Here is a 20,226-nt window from a genome sequence, read left to right as displayed (position 1 = left end):
GTGGTCCTAAAAATAAAATGGTGTTGTAAAAATGAGAAATCGCTGGTCAACTTTTAACCCTTATAACTTCCTAACAAAAAAAAATTTTGGTTCCAAAATTGTGCTGATGTAAAGTAATCATGTGGGAAATGTTAGTTATCAGGTTTTTTGTGTGCCGTATCTCTGATTTAAGGGCATAAAAATTCAAAGTTGGAAAATTGCGAAATTTTCAAAATTTTCACCAAATTTCCGTTTTTCTCACAAATAAACGCAAGTTATTTGAATGAAATTTTACCACTAACATGAAGTACAATATGTCACGAGAAAATAATGTCAGAATCACCGGGATCCATGGAAGCGTTCGAGAGTTATGACCTCATAAAGGTACAGTGGTCAGAATTGTAAAAATTGGCCCGGTCATGAACGTGCAAACCACCCTTGGGGGTGAAGGGGTTAAAGGCTCTGTCAGTTAATGGTATAAGAGGTGTTTCGCAACACTTACACTATACTGGCAAATATTTTTCTGCTTGACTTGTTTTGATTAAAAGCTAAGAAAACTATTGAAAGATTTATTTAAAGCTAACATTTTAAGTGCTCCCTTATCATATATGCTGGGAGTAGAGTTATGAGGATCTTTTGAAATTCTAATTTGCCAGCTAAGCCAAATTTTCCCCAAAAATTTGATTTGCAGAAAATAAATTCAATCAATTAAAGTCCTTTAATTGAATAAAGTGAATAACACTCTCAAGTCTTTAAGAACTGCACTGAACCAGTTTTGAGCTCTTTAATGCAAGCATAGCCTTAATAATGTCAAAGTGACAGAAACATAACTTTAGGAAAAGCAGTGATAACTAGAGTTGAGCGAAACGGGTCGAAAAATTTCAAAAGTCGCCGACTTTTGGCAAAGTCGGGTTTCATGAAACGAAACCCGACCCTAGGATGAGGTCGGCCACGAGTTCGGCGACTTACGTGCCAAAGTCGCATTTCTAAAGTTTGTTTTGCGCTCTTTTTCAGCCAATCAGGATCCACGGACACTGTGGGCAACGTGATGACATAGGCAGGGGTCACCACCATCTTTCAGGAGGGCATGCAAGTGATTTTCTTGCTTTGGTGGGCGTCACAGGGGGTATAAAAGGGCGTGCACGCCGACCGCCATGTTCCTCATGCTGATCTCAGAATAGGGAGAGCTGCTGCTGCTGATGATGATTCTGTAGGGAGAGCGTTAGGCAGGTAAGAAGACACCAAAAACTGCTTCTGCTGCTAGCGATTTTGCCTGTACAACACACCAGTCACTGTGTGTGCAGTGCAAGGGGAGGCTATATTTTGCTGGATCAGCGGTGTTGGTTGTTGGGCTGCCTTCTAAGGCTTCCTGACGGCTGCATTGCTGTTTACCCACTGCTCTGCAAACTGCTTTTTTAAAAGCAATCCCAATTTTTTTTTTGTCCTGCTGAGGTACTGAGCATGCGTTTTTCAGTGCGTAACTAGTATTATGAAGTTAATTAAGGTTGACAAGCTTAAGTAAGAAGAATTGATGCTTTTGGCATTCAAATGGGCACTGTAGGTGTGTTTCCTGTCCTCTCACTGACGACTTTTATTCCCCATTGACTTACATTGGGTTTCGTGTTTCGGGACGACCCCGACTTTTCCCTATAGTCGGCCGATCTTGCTCGACCCGACTTTTGGAAAAGTCGGGTTTCACGAAACGAAACTCGACCCTAAAAAAACAAAAGTCGCTCAACTCTAGTGATAACTTACAGAGATATTTGGGTGTCGTGTACCTGTCTAACAATGGACTAATGGGCTATTATATCAAAGAAGTGTGCAAAAAATATTTTTACATAATACACACTTTGTGAGATATACACTTATGTTTACATTTCTGAATTAAGGAGATTTTTATATGGCTTTAAAAAAACATGGTTTGCACATCTCATAATGCAGGAAGCACACTTTCTGTGACACACAAGCCTTGGTTCCAAGAGTTTGGCATAGTAGCAAAATTTTCTCTGATGGGTTTAAGAATGCCCTTTTTGTTTGCATTGTGTGACTAATGCAAAGAGGCTGTTATTAAGGTACTGTTACTGCAATATATCTCAGATAAATCAGATCACAGCCACACTTAGTGACTATGCAGGTTGAGTACTTCACTATGTCACTTAAATCTTTAATTTAGTATTCACAAAATGAGACTACCAATGTGATGCAGCCCTGATTAGCTGAACTAGGCCATGTGATGTTATAGCTGCAGGGCATTTTAGGGAAGCCCGCTCAGTACCGGCTAATAGTTGCCCTCTCTGAGTCTTTAGCAGTGTGTAAATTGGGAATTTTTTGGCATTCATTGCAAATGCAGAGTATTTGAGTGTGCCGAAACATATGAATTTCAGGAAATTCATCCTCAATGTTCATCCTCTGCGGATCAATTGACTCATCTCTAGTGGGGAGCTTCATTGATCCTTAGATTTCCATTCAGCAGGAAGAGGCCACAAGGGTATACCTTTAGCCCGATTAGTTTCTATTTTTTTATATGGAACAGTGTAGCTGACATCACTGCTCATACAAGTCATGAATTAAAGGGAACCTGTCAGCAGGACTGTGCACAGTAACCTATAGACAGTGTCAGGTCGACACCGTTATACTGATTACAATGATAACTTGGTTGATGAAATCCATCTTATGATTGTTATCTAATCTTTATTTTCAGTTTTGCGCTAATGATATGCTCGTGCTCCGGGGCGGCCTGTGGGGGTCTTCATGTGGTGCTCTGCTTAGATGTTCATGTGTATGGCTTCTGACAGGTTGGCGATCGCTGATAGCTTCTACTTCACAGGTGCCGGTGGCACCAATTTGGAGGGGGGAATTTTTCTTATCTAGCAAGAAGCACCTGCACAGTAGCAGCTATCAGATCACAATTTTCAAACGGATTTTTTGAATGAATATCAGAATTACGTCAAATAAATTAATTATATGCACAGTACATGTGCGATCATGCTGCAGCACAGGCGCTACTGCCTTTTACCCCCTAAATATTATGATCACAGCATTTAGCAGGCATTTAGCTCTGCACTCCGATCGGCGCCCTCGCAATGGGAGGCCCGATCGTTGAAATGGTGACCTAATGTCATCATGATGACATCTGGGTCACCAGGCTACAGTAAACCCCTTAGACCATGCGAAGAGCACGGTCTCAGGGGCTGGTGTCAGTGCAGCACTGACAGTTATAATCCAATACCATACTCATGCATTGCAATGGAATAAAACAGTGATCAGATCAAAAATGTCCTGCAAAAAGCAATCTTCCAAACAGCTTAATTAGTGGAAAAATAAGAAAGATATAGCTGTCAGAATGAAGCAATGTAAAAATAATTGTTTTTTTATTAATAGTTTTTATTGTGTAAAAGCGGCAAAAAAAATGTAAATGTGGTATTGATGTAATCGTACTGACTCAAAAAATAAAGCAGTCTTATCAATTTTACTACAAGCGGAACAGCATAAAAAAAATCCCCAAATGCTGTTTCTGTTCATTCTGCTTCACAAAAATCATAATAGAAAGCGATCAAAAACATTGAGACCGAAAATAGTACCAATGATGTCAATTCGTTCCTCATAAAACAAGCTGTCACATGAATCTTTTGGCATAAATATAGAAAAATTATAGCTGTAAAAATTTGGAGATGAAAAAACTAGTTTTTGCAATAAAATGCATCTTTTAGTGCGTGGCAGTAGGCAAACATAAAAAACTATATAAATCTGGTATTACTGTAATCGCACTGACCAGAAGAATAAAGTCGTCTAATCACTTACAACACATGAGGAGCAGCGTAAAAAATAAATAAAACCTATTCTTCACCTGCTGTTGATTTTTTCATTCTGCCTTCCAAAGATTGCAGTAAGGCTCGACTCACATTTATCCTGTGCTTTGCGCTGAGCACTTACACCGGGGTTTCCATGTAAATCCCTGAAATACGTGATTCAAATGGAACCCCCGGCGGAAGATTCCCTATAATAAGGCAGATTCAGGCACTGTGGATATTGTCTGGCCTGTGATCCGGCAGTGTCAATCTTTTTAGGCATGCATAACGGTGCGGCCCACCACAGTTTTATGCACTTCTGAAAATAACAAAACTATTCTACAGAGGCCAGACGGAGTCCAGAGTAACTCTGCTGCCTCATTATAGTGAATGGTTCCCTCAGGGGGATTTATCTAAATCACGTCACTCAAAGATTTAGAGGGGAAACCCAAAGTAAGTGTTCAGCGGAGAGTGATGAATAAATGTGATTCTAAACATTATGTAAAATGTTTCCAACAAAAGCTTCAAATCAATCCACAAAAATAGCAAGCATCCACCAAGGTCCATCAACTGTCAATGGAAATATAGGGGGATTCCACGTTACTGGTAGTACAAATGTTCTGGAAATGCGCTATGGCATTCGATACACATGCGTTATTCAAAATACATATAGAAATCCCATGAGACATGCCCATTTTTGTCTGATGTCATACCAAACGCATGCGCATAAACAGCGCAAACGCATGTAAAAACGCATACAAATGCATGTACATGCAGCTTTTTTTTCCGTTATGCGTAAGATAAAAAAACCTGCGCAAACATGCGTTTTGCATGCGTTTTTGCATGCATTTGCAGATGCGGATAATACGCTGCAGATTCAAACACTAATGTGAACCTAGCCTAACCCTTACTGTCTTGAATATTCATTATGATGCATATTGCATTGTTAGTGTATTTAAGACTGCGGCATATATTTCTATCATCAATATTAGGTACTTCCTAGTTTACAGGCTCTATATGCATAAACCTCTATAAATGGAGTGATTCTTAATATACTCTCTGCACAGTATATTTTTCGTTTTCTGTTTGTATGTGTTACCATCTCCTTTTTTAAATTATGTCCTTTTTTAAAATAATTCTTAAATAAAAATCGATACTTTTTAGACACTATTTTGCTTTTGGAGGATCCTTTTTTCGTTATCAGTACTTAGTCTTTACGGTCCTCCGTGTTACTATGTATGGGCCAATAGGACCTTATATAGGGTATCGACTTGCTCAGGAGAAATTGCACAACAAATTTTGGGGTCCATTTTCTCCTGTTTCCCTTGTGAAAATAAAGAAATTGGGGGTCTAAATAAAATATTTATGAAAGAAGTTAAATGATATTTTTTTTCTTCCACATTCCATTAATTTTTGTGAAACACTTGAAGGGTTAATATTCTTTTTTAATGTTGTTTTAAATACATTGAGGGGTACAGTTTTTAGAATGGTGTCACTTTTGGGTATTTTCTGTCATAAAGGGTCCCTCAAAGTCACTTTAAATGTCATGTGGTGCCTAAAAAAATGGTTTTGTAAATTTTGTTGGAAAAATGAGAACTCTCTGGACAACTTTTAACCCTTCTAACTTCCTAACAAAAAATAAATAAGTTTAAAAAATTGTGTTGATGTAAAGTAGACATGGGGGAAATGCTATATATTAAGTATTTTGTGTGACATGACTCTTATTTAAGGGCATAAACTTGAGTTTGAATATTGCAAAATTTTTTGTCAAATTTCCAATTTTTTTCACAAATAAACCCAAGTTATACTGAAGAAATTTTACAACTATCATGTAATACAATATGACATGAAAAAACATTCTCAGAATCAGTGGGATCCATTGAAGCATTCCATAGTTATTACCACATAAATTGACTCTGGTTAGAATTGTAAAATTCGGCCCGGTCATGAAGGTGCAAACAGGCTAGACAGTCCATTTAATGAATATTGACTAATCATTTTTTTATAAACATTGTGCTTGATAGGCAGCACCCTAATGTTATGTTCTTAAGTCAAATATCAATTTCAGATATGTAAATGAATTAGTCACAACCCCATTCTTAAGTATTGGACAGAATTTTAATATAAAGTAGTGTCTGTGTAGCAATCTGCCTATAAATAGGTGTATTTAACTTTAGCAATCACCTGCCGCTCCTGCTCCAACACTTCCAGAGACCCATGGCTGTCTCTATGTTTTTGTTTCATCTGAACAGATAGGACCATATATGCTAACTGCTTGCAGAAGTGGCCAAAACGTCACCACTGTGTCATAGAATCATAGAACCATAGAATGTAAAGGGCATGTCACACTAAGAGATATCGCTAGCAATATCGCTATAACTAGTGACGTTATAGCGATATTGCTAGCGATATCTCTGTGTCTGATACTTACCAGCGACCGGCTCCCCTGCTGCTTATCGCTGATCGCGCGAGAACGTCCAGGACTGTTTCTCGTCGTCAGCTTCCTGTGGCGCTTCCTGCTGTGAGGACGAGCGACGCGTGGAGCCGGGCGGGAGGACGCAGGATCGCCTGGTGTGACAGGTAAGTAGCGATCCCCGTCCCCAGCGATGTCGCTAGTGAGATCTGCCTATGTGGCAGCTCACTAGCGACCACTTAGCGATGTACCAGCGATCCTGACCGCGTCATATCGCTGGTCGGGATCGCTGGTACATCGCTAAGTGTGACAGTACCTTTAGAGTTGGAAGGGAACTCCAGGGTCATTGTGTCCAACCTCCTATTCAATGCAGGACTCACTAAACCATCTCAGATAAATGTCTGTCCAGCCTCTGTCCATTCATTTGCTCTAGTGGTTATGTGTCCATACACATGGAGCAGAAAGTAGACCACCCAAAGTAATCTTAAAAGAAGTAAAATTGCCTGGAAATACCTTTTAACGCTTTAAAACTGATTTAATTAACCCCTTTCTGGCGTCAGGCATAATAGTATGCGGATGTTGGACTCCCTCCCTTTGATGTGGGCTCCGGAGGTGAGCCCACATCTTTCCCGGGACATGTCAGCTGTATTGAATAGCTGACATGTGCCCAGAATAGCCACTGGTGGAATCGAAATACACCCACGGCTATTAACCCGTTAAATACTGCTGTAAAACACTGACAGTGTCATTTAACTCATGCTTCCGGCCATCAGGCTTGAAATCCATGCACCAGTGACCCCATCACGTGATCGCGGGTCACTGGTTCAAAGGCATGACAACCAGAGGTCTCCTGGAGACCTCTATGGTTGTCACTGCCGACTTGCTCTGAGCGCCACCCAGTGGTCGGCGCTCATAGCAAGTGAGTAATTCTATTACATAGAGACAATGTGATCATCTCCTGTATGTAGGAGAGCCAATCTGGTTGTGGAAGCTTCTAGTCTCCCATGGAGACTATTGAGGCATGCCAAAAGTTAAAAATAATGTTTTAAAAAATATAAAAGAATAAAAAATAAACAAAAGTTCAAATCACCCCCCTTTCGCCCCATTCAAAATAAAACAATAATAAAATCAAACATAAACATATTTGGTATCACTGCATTCAGAATCGTCCGATCTATCAATAAAAAAAAGAATTAACCTGATCTCTAAACAGCGTAGTGAGAAAAAAGTCAATTACATTTTTTTGGTCGCCGCGACATTGCATTAAAATGCAATAATGGGCAATCAAAAGATCGTATCTGCACCAAAATGGTATCATTAAAAATGTCAGCTTGGCTCCCAAAAAATAAGCCCTCACCCAACCTGAGAACATGAAAAATGGAGACACCATGGGTATCGGAAAATGGCGCAATTTTTCTTTTTAACAAAGTTTGGAATTTTTTTTCACCACTTAGATAAAAAGAATCTTGACATGTTTGGTATCTAAGAACTTGTAATGACCTGGAGAATTATAATGGCAGATCAGCTTTAGCATTTAGTGAACTTAGTATAAAAGTCAAACAAAAAACAAGTGTGGTATTGCACTTTTTTGCAATTTCACCATATTTGGAATTTGTTTCCTGTTTTCTAGTACATGACATGGTCAAAACAATGTTGTTGTTCAAAAGTACAACTTGTCCCGCAAAAAACAAGCCCTGACACGGCCATATTGACAGAAAAATAAAAATGTTATGGCTCTTAAAAGAAAGGGAGCAAAAAACGAAAACGCAAAAAACTGAAAAAAAAACTCCGGTCATGAAGGGGTTAAAGACATTTTTTACAAATAAACTGAAAATTGCATAAATTTATTATTATACTGATATTAGTACTTTTTAATTTTACAGGTTGGATTTAATACCACTCTGCAGAATTATCATCAAACATCACAGGATATAATAAGGTAAATATTTTTTCTTAAGGTTTCATTCAGACATCTGTGAATTACATATGTGTGCTACCCATTATAATATATGAAGCTGATCACGTTTGTGTTTTTTTGCTGTGTGTCCACAAAAAAAATCACATAACATGTCCATTTTTTATCCAAATAATGGCTAAAAATTAACAATATTAGTTCTATGGGTTCTTCAAAATCTGTGGCAGAACATATTACCATTTGTGTGTAATATGTGTGCAGATCATTAATTAACATTGTTATGGAGGGAAAATCTTTTATTTCTATTTTCATGCAAATAAAAAATCATTGATTAAGCACTGATAGTAAAAACCGATACACTGATGAAAAATGGACCCTTTGTTGGCATACCAGAAAAATCACCGATATCTGAATGAAGCCTAATCCATTATTCTTGCAACTTTTATTATATCTGACTCGACTTGGTAAAACAAACATTTTGAAAAAAATGCTTAGGCTGGTTTCACATTAGCGCTTTTTAAGCGCACGCACGGCCGGGGGTAGCTCCGCCCCCGAGCCGGCTCTCTGCCCGGCGTGCCCGCCCCTTGCTTGTAGCGCCGCCTCCTAGCGCACAGCGGCGCCTGCGATCGGCGCACCCTATCTTTAGCATAGGGTGCGCAGATCGTGCGCAGGCCGTGCGCTAGTTGCGCTTTGACCTGCGCTGCGCACTTTTGACGGTGCGCCGTGCGCGCCAAAATCCGAAAAGTTGGATTTTGGCGTGCACGGCGCACCGTCAAAAGTGCGCAGCGCAGGTCAAAGCGCAACTAGCGCACGGCCTGCGCACGATCTGCGCACCCTATGCTAAAGATAGGGTGCGCCGATCGCAGGCGCCGCTGTGCACTAGGAGGCGGCGCTACAAGCAAGGGGCGGGCACGCCGGGCAGAGAGCCGGCTCGGGGGCGGAGCTACCCCCGGCCGTGCGTGCGCTTAAAAAGCACTAATGTGAAACCAGCCTTTGCAGTACAGAAATAATTAATTGTCACTGATGCCAAATATATTTTTGGAGCATTGTGAATCTTAGTTATTGTATATCTTTGAAAAAAGACATTCTCAGTAAAGGATAACCGTGCTTTTGAAGTAACCTTTCAGAATAAGGAGTCCTGTGTATATGAGGAACAACACCATTTCTGACCATTATGTGACTTCTATCTTGCCACCAGTTTTCCCCTTTGCATGCTTTATCTGTATTTGGCAATCTACTGCTTACTGGGAGGAGACAAGCAGCAGTCATTACTCTCGCAGACATGACCTTAGAATGTCTGACTCAGCCCCCCCATTTCAACCACCATGTTATGTAACCCTTACACCTATAGTAACCACAGACATATAACCAAACCTTTTGGATAAAATAGGCCGCAGCAGCCCTGTTTATTAACATATTTACATTACAAGAATTGAGCATAACAATATATTGACAAATAAGGAACGGGATCTGTGAAATCCATGTACCAAATTTTTACTGCGCCATCAGCCGCACATTAAGCCCTCAACTGCACCACACCAGTTCAAGGACCCTCATGCTTATGCCCTCAATCGCACCAAACCGGTTCAAGGACCCCACTGAATGGCGCCACCAATTAAATTGTCCTGCCGAGACCTCAGCCCAGCAGGGACCCCTTGCAAAAGAAGGGAGGGGTAGGTAACTGCCCCACCTAACCGGGCCCCCACTCCCCCTTTTGCTACCATCACCTTGCTCTCCACAGACCCATTCCCGCCAACTGCCATGACATTCACACACTCAAACCTTTCTCCCAAACCTCATATGTCACACTACATAAAACCATATCCATCTTTTGTCAGCTTTCTCTCCGATGTAATAAAATACTGTCCCTGCCCCTCCAATCCCCTCCTTTTATACCTGGCCCCCTTAGCCAATCAAATGACCCCATTCATGCCCCCTTTCACTAATGCCCCATCCTAATTTGAACCTTAAACCCCTCCCATCCACCATTTTAGATCCTAACCCACCCACCTCCTAAAACGCCATTTTAATTTGTCCTTGCTTTGTTCTACACCTATTAGGGCCTGGCATACCTCCTGGTCATGAGGCCCTTCCTTATGCAGCCTATGGCTTGCAGTACAGGCCCAATTGACCTTGGAATGTCTGACTCAGCCCCCCATTTTAACCAACATCTTATGTAACCCTTACACCTATAATAGCCACAGACACATAACTAAACCTTTTGGATAAAATAGGCCACAGCAGCCCTGTTTATTAACATATTTACATTACAAGAATTGAACATAACAATATATTGACAGATAAGGAACGGGATCTGTGAAAGCCGTGTACCAAACTTTTATTGCGCCATCAGCCACACATTAGGCCCTCCACCGCACCACACCAGTTCAAGGACCCAACTGAATGGCACCACCAATTACATTGTCCTGCCGAGACCTCAGCCCAGTAGGGACCCCTTGCAAAAGAGGGGAGGGGTAGGTAATTGCCCCACCTAAATGGGCCCCCACTCCCCCTTTTGCTACCATCACCTGGCTCTCCACAGACCCGTTCTCACCACGACAGACATGCATAACACCTTTTGCATGAATGTCCCTCCACACCTTATTGGCCTTCTCTAAACCTTTTCACAAACCCAGTGATGACCAAATATCTATACCGATAGGTGTTAAATGCACCCCATCCCAGCATAAATGCTTCCTGGATGGTACCTCCAGATCGCCATGCCGCACAACCACCACCTCATTCCTAGCCAAAAAACGTGACACCTCCCAATTAACCTCAATCTGAGCCTTGGTTAAACGTTCCACTGAAAGACCATATCTTCCCGCCAAACGAGCCACAATATTGGACCAAACATTGACTATCCTCAGATGAGCGGCCATGAGCCTTAAGCAGTCAGCCTTAATGTCCCGAACCAAATCCCTGGAAGTGCAGAACCCCAAATCATTACCCCCTGCATGAATCAATAAAACATCTGGGGGTCTCTCCAGACCCACATGAAAATAGAATTCTGGAACCAACCTGGACCAGAGCATTCCACTAACCCCAAATCACCTGACCGTTGCCTCATCCTGTCTTAACCCGAGTTTACTGCCAGCCGGTCTGACGTCAGCACATAAAGCTCCCCATACCACGTACGAGTGTCCTAACACCCATACCAACAGCTAACCATCTGCAAAAGACGTAAACCATAAAAAGAAAAATTATAATTTGCAATCCCCTTTTCCACTGTTAAACATCCAACATCCCTGCCCGAACATATGGCGCAAAGCATTATGATTCCCATCTCCCAATGTTGCGCACCACCATTGCACTGAGGCCCCACCAGGCCGCTTCCGTTGCTGCCCCTATATGAAATGAATGAGACCTCTTGAATATGGATATAAACTGAAATTTAGACAAAGCCAACAAAGAACCCCTGGCATCGCTCCTCACAACAGAAATTGAGACGTTCTCTATACCCGGCATTCCGTTAATCCATCCACCGCCCATAGTTCTACCATACAACCCTCACTATATACAGTATATCTGTCTTCGACCTCCAAAGTCTACAACAAATAACCTCGGGTTCACATAGAACATCACAAAATTGCAAACCCCCTTGATGACCACACTTCTTACTAACTAATTCACTTATTTGAAATGCGCCAAAGAAAGCTAAACTGAAAGCCGTCTGAAACAACAATGTTTCATATCTAGACTGACAAACATTCTCCAATGCTGCCAACATCCTACCCAGCATATGAAGTGAGATCGGGTGCCTCCAATCCCAAACCGACCTTTCTTTCCTGTACCCCTTCAATGCTTGTCGTATCACAAAAGTCTTGGAAACATCTTTTGCGCCAGACAATTTGAACAAAAAAAAACAATGCCGCCATTCACCCATTCAACACCGACACTGACAACCCTTCCTCACATAACTGGCCGATCATGTATAACAACTCCACTCTATCTTCATCAGACTGACAGCTCCCTGTATTCTACTCCAACCTATACCAACACAACAAATTATATTGATGCCACATTCCCAGAGCCACCGATGCCTCAATTAACCTCATTGCTAAACCAATACCAGATTCCATAAGTGCTACGGCCAGTGTGTTCCGTGCTGCTCTGACTCCGGCGCCAGCTTCCGAAATAGGCCACACAGAAAGCGAGAAATTGCATCAGCAGTGGAATTTTTGACTCCTGGCACATGCTTCGCCCTCAACTATACATTCAAATGTAAGCATCGAGGTACCAAATGACACATCAAGTTCACCACGGTGGGAGAAGGTGCTGACAAGTGATTAATAATCCACACTACACTCTTGTTATCACACAAAAACCTCACCTTATTGTTTCGCAACACCTCCTCTCACACCTTCTTGGCTACCACAATGGGAAATAGCTCTAAGACAACTAAATTCTTTGTCAGTCCATTGACTCTCCATTCATCCGGCCACTTCCCGGCCAACCACTGGCCTTGAAACTAGGCTCCAAATCCCAATGATACTGTTGCATCTGTCACCAACTCTAAATCAACATTATCCACTACCTCATCCAACCACACCGACCACCCATTATAACTGTCCAAACACTGCTTCCACATGCGTAAATCCGCTTTTTGACCCGCATTCAATGAAATAAAATGCTGTCGGCGAGTCACACATACCGTTGCTACAGCCAACCTCCTGGTAAATACTCTACCCATGGGTAAAATCCTGCACCCAAAATTCAATTTACCCAGTAAAGATTGCAACTGACACAACTGGATCTTGCGGGCTCTCAATGCCTTGTGTATGACCATTTTCAAATCCTCCAGCTTCTCAACTGGCAAATGACATTCCATCACCACCGTATCAATTTCAATGCCCAGAAAGCACAGCGTGGTAGTTGGACCAACCGTCTTCTCAGCCAGCCAGAGGGATCCCAAACCTCTCCGCTACTTTTTCCATTGTCCGCAGTAATATTGTGCACATCGGAGACACAGAAGGTCCAATACACAAAAAAATCTTCAAGATAGTGAATAATGGAATGTGCACCTGCCTCCGTGCGAACCACCCATTCCAAAAAAGAACTAAACTTCTCAAAATAAGAACATGATATTGAATATCCCATGGTAAACAACAATCAACATAATAATGCCCTTCCCAAAAACAACTCAACAGGTGAAAACTGTCAGGCTGGACAGGCAACAAACGAAACACCGCCCCTAAATCTACTTTGGCCAACAATGCGCCTTGACCACACTGCCTTACCCACTCCACTGCCTTATCGAATGACATGTAAGACACAGATACCAACTCAGGATCGATGCCATCATTGACCAACCCTCCCTCTGGGTATGATAAATGGTATATCAATCGATACTTATTTGGTTCTTTCTTTGGGACCAAACCCAATGGAGAAATCTTTAAATGCGGCCATGGTAATGCCCGAAATGGGCCAGCCATCCTGCCCAACTCCACTTTTTTACCCAATTTTTGACCTACTAATTCTGGCAGTTCCATAGCAGATTTCAAATTTCAAACCAAAACTGATACCTCCTTCACAACTGAAGGTACCTGAAAACCAAACCGAAAACCCTCCTTCAACAAACATGCCGCCTCCCTATCAGGAGAATCATCTAAATACCGCTCCATCTGCTCTACCCTGACTGTAGTCTTCCCTCTTACCCGCAGCTTCCCCAAGCTTTCCATTTCCTCTCTTAAAGCACTTTGAGAAGCTGTGTTGTCCTCCACAACCAGAACATTCATGTTTAAACCGACATGACGTAAAATTACATTCCTTCTCATTGAATCGCCAACACAATCCCTTCTTTGCTCACCCCAGTGGTGCCCCTGCACAGGCAGGTACCCCAGCAGCCCCAAGAAAGGAAGACGGCGACCCTCTTGGTGCCAACATTAAGCGCATCCACAAACTTATGTCATTGTTATCCCATCGCAAACTCATACGAACTGCCTTCCTCTGCCTAAACTATTCGTCATACCGTAACCAACCAGTCCCACCATACGTACGACATGCCTCCCCAATGCTATCCAGATAGCAAAAAAAATGAACATTTTTCTGGGTTCTTTTCCCCCACCACACTTGCCAAAATGGAAAACACCTGCAACCAATTTGTGAAAGTTCTAGGAATCAACTGACATCTATGCCTTTCCTCTTCCTCTTTTTTACTCTCCATCAACTATAGCCTGTCCAAATTAAACTTCTCCAATGGCAATAATGAAAAAAATTCTATATATTCATCTCTCCATATTTTTTCTTTTACCTCCTACTTTAAATGTGCCCCCAAAGGCCCATCAAAACAAACATACACTTCCACACGAGCCCTATTGTCCAGTCTCAGTGAGTCAATATTTAGCACACTATCGGACTCAGGGGCCCCCTTCAAGCTGAGCTACACCTTGAATATCAGTTGCCACCCCTACCGTAGCTGAAACTACTGTAGCTGATTGTACCATGTGTGCCCCACCCCCTTGCCACACTGTCACTGGGGAAGACTTAGCCACTCCCATAAATTCACGCATCATTCCCAACAACTGCGACAATTCACTATGTGCTGACCCCACCTGTACAGCATTCTGCCTGCCACCCTCATCACAACCATTTGCTGCATTACAGTGACCACAATGCTTACCGGGCCGACTTTGAGTCCCCCTCGGAACGGCCATTGCATATCTCCCCCGATGATCCTCCTCCGATTCCTCTCCTGTAGACACCATGTCCTCCTCCTCAGACTCCACATCCGACACCCTAGGAACCAAGGACATCCCTAATACCACACCCTAATTTGAACCTTAAACCCCTCCCATCCACCATTTTCGATTCTAGCCCACCCCCTCCTAAAACTTCATTTTTGTTTATCCTTGCTTTGTTCTACCCCTATTAGGGCCTGGCATACCTCTTGGTCATGAGGCCCTCCGTTCTACAACCCACTGCACAGAGAGTTGCTGCCTACTCTTCATGCTCTTTTTAGTTCACAGAGACAAGCTGCAGCAACATGGGGACAGCAACACCTAGCTGTGTTGATCTGAATCAGCCTCTGAATCATCCTCAGTTTTGATCTGAATTAAAATTGCAAAGTTTCTTATAGTCACGTATACTATTGCTCTATGCAAAGGTAGTTTAGTATACAGTACAGTAGGTCCGTTTTAACAATAAAACTGCCCGTAAAGAAGGGGTCACATGAGCGATGATTCTCTCATGCGGAGAATTGGCTCAATTATGTAGATGATACTTGCATCAAACTCTGATCAGAGTTTTAGCCTAGTATCAGTCTCACTTGACAGAGTCATAGCGCAACTGAGAAGAGAGAGAATTTATCCATCTTCTCCATTGTCTCAGTGTGCATACAAGTGACGTCCAAGTGCAGTTCTTTGCTTTTATCGCAAACATAGACTTGGATGGATGTGCATGATGCAATTTGCACTGCCCCATAGTATAAAATTGATCAGAGAGCTATCCGATAAAATATAGGATAGCACTTGTATACAAATGTATACGTTTGTGTGAGTGACTCTAATGATTATGAGTGAAAAAAGTGAAGAAGGGTAGAGTGATTATTCAGCACAATTGAGGCCTCCATCAAAAGAATGCGGTGTGCGGACTCCAGATGGGCAACTGGGCAACAAGCAGAGTGAAAACAAGGGGGTTCCAGCTTTCGATTAATTGTGCAGAGTTAAAACATGACTTTTAATGATAAAAAAATAAAATTTTAAGAACAAAAACATGTCAAACAAAAATGGGGAGAGAAGGGGAGGTAAACACGGGTGTGGGGGAGATAAAAGGACACAGGTCTATGCATTGCAAGCTGTAAAACTCTTAGTTCTGACCAAGTCCAAGATTAAGAGCTTTTATCTTCCTCTCACCTCCCCCGTGTTTACCTCTCCTTCTCCCCATTTTTGTTTGGCATGTTTTTGTTCTTATAATTTTATATTTTTCTCATTAAAAGCAATGTTTTAGCTGCATAATTAAGCAGATGTTGGAACTCCCTTATTTTTTCTCTGAGCGACCCTAAGCCTTTATTCACACATCATTGTTTTGATCAGTATATCATCAATAACTGTATGCCAAAGCCAGGAGTGTCTCCAAAACAAAGAACATACAAACACTGATGATAAATACTGACCAAATACTGACATGTGAATAAGCCCCAGCAGAGAGTTCCAGAGTCCTATTGCTTTAATGGTACTGAATCCCCATCTATGATGGTAATGTGATCATCTCTCCCCTAGATCCAGTCCTGGCTGGGGAAAGATCATTGTTGTTAGATTGCTCAAATGTTTTTTTTTCCTCAGAGTGAATAAATGCAAATATGATCATCTTTCTATCTACCTCTGTCCACCCATTCCATTTCCTTTTTTTTATTTGCCCCCTTTGCATATGTCAATTTTTTTAATTTCTTCTAATATCACATGCTCGATGCAAGTACCCTAAGAGCTTGACCGCAGATTGCCAGGAGACACTTCCTTACAATTCTCACAGTTACATAGATATTGAAAAGTCACAGTTTCAAATTGCAGTCATGAAGCCGAGCTACAACAATGCTAAATTCTGTGTTAACCTGTAAGCATGTGTCACTGATTCTGTTCCACGCGGGTAGAAAATAACTTCCTTAAAGAATTGATTCCAGTGATGGCATATGAAACTAAAAAGGGTCTGCTGGCAGTGTCAAGCAATGTGGAAATAATTAGTGTATGTGTTTTGGCAGTGTGAAGACCTGCAGTGCTCCATCTTTCTCTAGAGAGGCCGGCTCTGTCACTCAATATACCGATCTGTGGGTGACTTTAATGTTATTTGACAGTGTCTGTCTGGCAAATAGAGCTGAAGTGGAGATTGGGGCTAGAAATGAAAGCTTTTCTGAATACTGTTTTAGAATTAGATTATAAAGAAACTTAGCTATGCTTTCAGCTGCTTACCTATGCATCATTGATATGTAGCTCTTTATCAAAGTCAAATCTTATGTCCAAAAGGAATTGTAAAATACAGGCTTCTAAGAGTGGCTTTTTATTAGTTTGTATACAGCAAGATAATGTAATGTAACTATGTTTAGCCTTCAAGGTTCAGCCAATTGCATATTATTATCTATGAAATTATTGTACAGTTTTTTTTATTCAGTGCTTTCAATGTCTTTTATTTTATGTTCCTGGTGAATTTGCTATTAGATTCTACTGTTTGCAAGAAGCAAAGTTAAATGCATGTTAGGAAAAGTATTGAATGTCATGCCGTCCGTCCATTCATGATTTATTTTACAATGGTTGCCTTTGCAGCTAAGACTGTGTGCTTACGTGTAATTTCGCTGCATCAGAAATGCAGCGTCTTACTGTTCCAGCAAAATGGGTGGGATTTCTAGACATCTCCTGCCCACTGTGCTTCTTTTTACTCAGTGTAAACTGACCTGCGTTGAATGTTTCAAATCCAAAATATGTCAATTGCTTTTGCGGGTACACTGAGTTTTTTTGTCCAGATTTTCCCCATAGGCTTGTAATAGACGAGAAAGATCCACAAGTAAAAACATAGATGCATTTTTAGTATATCTGCATCGGAAATGCATCGAATGGAATGACTGTATGACTACATATGAATACATATGACTGTATCAATAAAGTTTTGTCAAAGCCAAATGCGAGGAATTGTAAAAAAATCACAGCTTTGTTTAAAGCACGACTCGCCAAAATGAGACAAAAAACAGTGTCACAAACACGATAAAAAGCATGTTAAAAACTGATTGCTGCAGAAAATCTGCAACATCAAAAACTCACCAGAAGCTTATCCTTACCAATTAAATATTTTCATTTATTACAAAGACTGAAAAACAAAAACTAACCGAGATCAACTTAATCACAAAAGGGGCAAGTTATGGTCACTGATTACTCGTTGCTCCTTTTTGGGCAATCACCAGAGTGTTAGTGAAGTAAATGAGCATGCTGTATAGCTCATGCTGTAAAACCAGGAAAGAGGCTATGCTGTCTTTTTCCCTGGAAAGAATTGAACTTATTCCCTCTTCATGAGTTGGTAATACATACAAATACCTGTACTGTATGTTGGACTGTGGAGCCAAGGGCCCACCAGTAACCAACTCCAGGAGCCCACTTTCAGCTTCATGCATATATGATATTATACGCAATAAAATTTTCTATAACAATGAACTGGGTAGATTGTTAAAAGAATAAGATGCCACCTTTGCCTGTATATAGTAATTCAAGTATATTGTGCCAAGTACTGCTCATATAAGAGGGTAGTGGCCCACTCTTGCACAGGGGCCCACCAAAGGATTCTCCTGTTCTCCTGTGGGCCAGTCCAAGCCTAACTGTAAGTTACATAGATTTTTAAACCAATGGTCCATTTCAACAGGTCCTTCCTTGGCATGGTATCTCTCCCACCATGCAAAGAAGGTGTATACCACTGTTATTAGTAAAACATTATTGATTTTTTTTCTACTGCTATCAACGAGATTCTCTACTTTCCTTAGACCTACCACCCATTAGGTAAAAGCCCTTAGTGATGATGGCTTATTCTTGCTGCCTAAACTGAGGCCTGCATGTAAGAAGGACAGGGGCTCTGGCAGTACAAACATCTATGTTTCACTCTTAAATACTGTAGTGTTCAAAAATTAGTTATATAGTTGAAAGATTGGCCAGGGACAAGGAGAATATTCCAAAAGGGATGTCCCCACCGGCTTCTCTCCACCTGCTCACCTAAACTGACAGGTTCCTACTTATTATAGTAAATGACTTGACCCTTTGCCCTTCAAGCAACTGACCAGCTAGTTAAAGGAGTGGTCTGAAACTTATATTGATTCTAATCCGATGTGGCTATTTATTATAATAATAATAATAATAATAATAATAATAATAATAATAATAATCTAATTGCTATTCTAATACACTTAAAATAAAAAGTCCCTACCATTCCACCGCTAATCTAGTGACTTTATTTCCTTTTTTACCTACTTCTGTTTCGATGATGTGTAGTTTGAGACTTCCCAGTGCCTACTGGGATACTCAAAAGGAAAACATCATTGGGCAAATGCTGCAGTCACTGAGGACTGATCTGATCATTTCTACCCACCAATATACTTTATATAACCACATGTATCCTTTAAGTTTTCATTTGTACACTTTTATAAACAGATCTCTCTTACTATATCTTGTAGCCTCCAATATGTATTAAAGCTGTAATTTTATGTAGTAATACTTGTTCCCATCTAGTATTTTCTAGCTCTTCTTCTATGGCACTTACAAAGCACCACTTCATGTGTGAATTCAAAACAGAAAAATTGGATCCCAACTATGTGAATGTAACATCATATGTGATGGATGCAGTCATGAGAGAACTAACAACAAAGCTCTTAGTTCTATTCACCATGTCCTTTGTTCTTTATAGTACATGTGCTACATACTCACTCATATATAGTAGCCCATAATATCTGCTTTTTTCTAATTTAGTAAAGGGAAGAAAATAGGATTTCTGTAATCAACAAGTGATTGCTCATCCCATCAAGGCAGTCGAGAATTGGAAGCATTTAATTAGGTTTAAGTTAATTAAACTGCAAGAAATTACAACCTTATGATTAGTATAGTGTTTTTCTGCCCGACAAACTTGTTTTCATACACATTGACTTTCAAATAACCTATTACAGGCTAAGTACTTTCGATAATTGTTTCCAATCTAGGTTATACCTTTATTTCACTAAAAATGACCCTAGGTTAGGAGGACAATAAACCCCTAAATGACCAAATCAAACTTGTTTTCTTTTTTCATGTTTTCATTGTCACATTCCAAGAGCTATAACGTTTTAATTTTCCTTAGTAAACAGCTGTATAAGGGCCTGCATTTTTGTGGGATGAGTTGTTTGCCAGTCTCACCATTTTAGGATACATATAACCTGATACCTCACTTTTATGACCTCTTCAAAGAAACAACGAGAAAAATACACTAATGCTGCTGTTGTTTTTTATTATTTTATTTTTTATTCTTTACAATTCCTGCACAAATGAATTGTAATTTTGAAAAATGAGAATCTGAAAACACAATTGTTAACAATCCCTAAAAGAGGGAAGAATAGAAATCATTTAAGGAAACCAGTCAGGATATATGAACACAGAACTCAAACACATGCTAAAAAGGAAGAAAGAAATGTTTAT

General features: G+C 40.8%; 1 protein-coding gene across 3 annotated transcripts in view; it reads left to right on the top strand.

The window, feature by feature from the left end:
• LOC141099730 (poly(rC)-binding protein 3-like) overlaps window positions 1-20,226 on the top strand; it is a 1,815,006-nt gene that overhangs the window by 474,718 nt on the left and 1,320,062 nt on the right. For all 3 annotated transcript variants that reach the window (XM_073587737.1, XM_073587736.1, XM_073587732.1), the window contains exon 2: window positions 8,064-8,119. The gene's annotated coding sequence lies outside the window, so the exon portion shown is untranslated. The remainder of the gene's footprint in view (window positions 1-8,063; window positions 8,120-20,226) is intronic.

The sequence above is a fragment of the Dendrobates tinctorius genome, unplaced genomic scaffold (assembly GCF_039654945.1).
Source record: "Dendrobates tinctorius isolate UK_male_01 unplaced genomic scaffold, ASM3965494v1 ptg000102l, whole genome shotgun sequence".
Classification (NCBI taxonomy): domain Eukaryota; kingdom Metazoa; phylum Chordata; class Amphibia; order Anura; family Dendrobatidae; genus Dendrobates; species Dendrobates tinctorius.
The sequence above is the reverse complement of the archived record's forward strand: the minus strand, read 5'-3'. Positions and strand labels throughout refer to the sequence as shown.